Below are 3,106 nucleotides of genomic sequence, written 5' to 3'. Positions count from 1 at the left end.
AGCCTACTGTGTAAAATAAAAGATATGTTTACATGTAGCCTACTGTGTAAAATAAAAGATATGTTTACATGTAGCCTACTGTGTAAATAAAAAGTATGTTTACATGTAGCCTACTGTGTAAATAAAAGGTATTTTGTGACAATGTTTGAGAACTGAGACAAGAAACAAGACTGATAATATTTATTTGTGAGATTCTATTTCTATGATCACAAAAATATCACAACTGATCATTTATTTGGCTAATAAAGAGGGTCATTTTAAAGATTATAAAATAAAATATAGTCTCAACTTTGCTGTTTCACTTCTAGCTGATGTTTTGCTACTTTTAGTTRGTGTCTTGCTCRTTTTAATTAGCCTATTTAGYTTTCAGCTAGGCTTTTGCTGCATTAAACTTCTAGCCGTTATTGCATCTTTTGACCAACCTTTTGCTACCCCTTTCAGCTTGTAGCTACTGTTTTGTTATTTTGAGCTACTGGCTAGTGTTATGTTTCTTTTGTCTAGACTTTTGCAACTTTTAGCTTTTGTCTGACATTTAGATTTAGGGTAGCTTGTTGCTTCATGTAACTTTAGCTGTTGTTTTTAATCAGCCCTTAGCTGTTGCTTTATTACTTAACGTATTGCTTCTTTTTTTTTTTGGTTGACTTTAAATTTTTGTATGGCCCTTTGCTACATTTAGCATAGCCTTTTGCTAGATTTAGCTAAATGTTTGCTCTTTATAAATTGCCTTTTGCCACTTTTAGCTAACATTTAAAAGCCTTTAGCTACTGTTTTACCTCATTTAGYTTATAGCTATAGTGTTTTGCTCCTTTTTCACAGATTTTTGTAACTTTTAGCTTTTAGCTTGCTTTTTGCTACTTTTAGATTTTAGCTTTTTACTTGCAACTTATAGCTTTTAACTAACCTTTAGTTCTTTTACTTTTTGTTTTTGTTTTTTATTTTAGCTTCTAGCTTTTGTTTTGCTATTATTAGCTTTTGTCTTTATCTGTTTTTCGTAGCTTAAAGAGTGCTCAGCATTCACACTTCCATTTTTGCTCAAAATTGTTTCCTAGTTTGTAAGTTGTCCAGTTTAACAGASAAAAAACAGCTTAAACAACAAATGTTTTTGCTTTAAATAACAATTCACAYTCCTATGTTCCACATCTTTTCCTGCAGACAAAAACAAAAACAATCATTCATCCATGATTCAGCTGCACTGACTCTGAAATTGAAAGAACTAAGAGAGTTTTTTTATCCAAAATTCTTCACCTTGATGGTCCAAAACCTACAAATCAAGACTGTCCTTGCAAAGACCAAACAAAGCCATGCATTCTTTTTTAAATATCTCAGTCTGTCCATTAAACAGGACTGCTGTCCTTGCAGAGCAAAAGAAGAGAATCTATTTATTGACCAAAGTAGGTCTAATTGTGCTATGATAGGTGGCGATACGCCCCCCGTCAGCTGGTCCGGACCCGTTATTTTCCACGCCGACTGATCGACAAACGATTCGGCTGATGGCAAAACTGGAACCACATTGAGCGGTGAGCAGCTTTACATCAATAAACAGAATGTATATACAGTGCTCTTCATGTCACCTTTAAAACTGTAATGTTTCTCCCTCTGTGTTCATGCACAGTTAGACTCTCTCTCTCTCTCTCTCTCTCTCCTGCACTGTCTGGGTGAGTTGTTGCTCCTATGTGAAATTAGAAAAATTCAGTTGGATCACGATGTTAAACCTTTTGACTCAAATCATCGAAATGAAGACATTAAGTTTGATTATTGAACTGTGTCAAAAGGAGGAGGATGACAAGAATGTTACCCCTGTCTGTGTATGTGTGTCTGTCTGTTAGCAAAATATTTCATAAACTATTAGACACATTTTAATGGATCTTTCAGGAAGTAATCGTTTGAGTCAGTCTAGTCCGGCAATGGCTACAACTCTGTTAGTTTAGCTACTATTAAGCTCAAATTTGAGGTGGTAGTAGCTGAGAGTCATCTTCAACACACAAATATTGCAGTATTTCTTGGGTCTGTAGAYTAGCCRTTAGCTCATCAGTCTGGTCCTCTCTGATTCTCTAAACTAGGGTCATTCAAAGAGCCTTCTAAAGCAGGTAAGATGCTAACTGTTATAGCCTTTCCACAGAAGCACGCTTCAAAAGATTTGAAGTGTTACCTTAAGTTCATGTAAGCACATTTTTATGGACTGTTTTGTGTTTGTTTGTTTTATTTGTTTGTTTGTTTGTTTGTTTGTTTGTTTGTTTGTTTGTTTGTTTGTTTGTTTGTTTGTTTTGTGACAGGATAGGTACACTCCTCTAAAAACAATTGACTTTTTAACTTTTACTTCACAAAAAGCTAAAAGAAAACAAACAGTAAATAAATATTATGTGTCAGAGTACTCTGGTTATACTCTGATGATACTGCAGGAGTTTCAGGGTATAAAGAACTTTTTTTTTTTCAATAAACGGAAGTCACTTTTGTGACTAAAGTAAATTATTAAATGTTTGTTTACCTGCTAATCTAATCACATTTCTGTAGTCCTAAAGCTTGTCGAGCACATCGACCTTTAAATGGTTCTCCTATTACCTGTTCTATTTTATAACCTGTAATCTTTACAACAGTGTACTCTATATATACTGTAATGTCATAAATATGCATTTTTTTTGACRGTCTACCTGAAAATAAATAGATAAATCAAAGGTGATGTTTGATCATCAAACAGATCTGGGGTCTAATATGATTTGAGGGGATCTCCTCTGATTGAACAGGGATTCATCTGAGCCTTTAATCTCTTTTCAGCAGACATGTTGTGTGTGGGAGGCTGTGTGTGAAAGATAGGAACCGCTGCCTCTTGAATATGTAAACCTGTGATGTTACAGGTTTCATGTGTGTGAGAGGGGGGCTTTAGAAAAAAGATGTGTTCAAACTGTCACCTGCCCACCGCAACAAACAGACACATCGCAGCCACRGGGGTTTGTAGCTGGACCCAAGTGTTCAATGAAAAGACTATTTTAGAAACCCATGGCGTAATCAGATGCAAAGTGTTTCACTTTGATGGAGCAAACACCCGGGGAGTATTACTGTTTGTCTTCTATTGCAGGGTATGAAACACACCAAATATATGGATTAAAAT

Source organism: Austrofundulus limnaeus, unplaced genomic scaffold (assembly GCF_001266775.1).
Source record: "Austrofundulus limnaeus strain Quisiro unplaced genomic scaffold, Austrofundulus_limnaeus-1.0 Scaffold80, whole genome shotgun sequence".
NCBI classification, from domain to species: domain Eukaryota; kingdom Metazoa; phylum Chordata; class Actinopteri; order Cyprinodontiformes; family Rivulidae; genus Austrofundulus; species Austrofundulus limnaeus.
The sequence above is the reverse complement of the archived record's forward strand: the minus strand, read 5'-3'. Positions refer to the sequence as shown.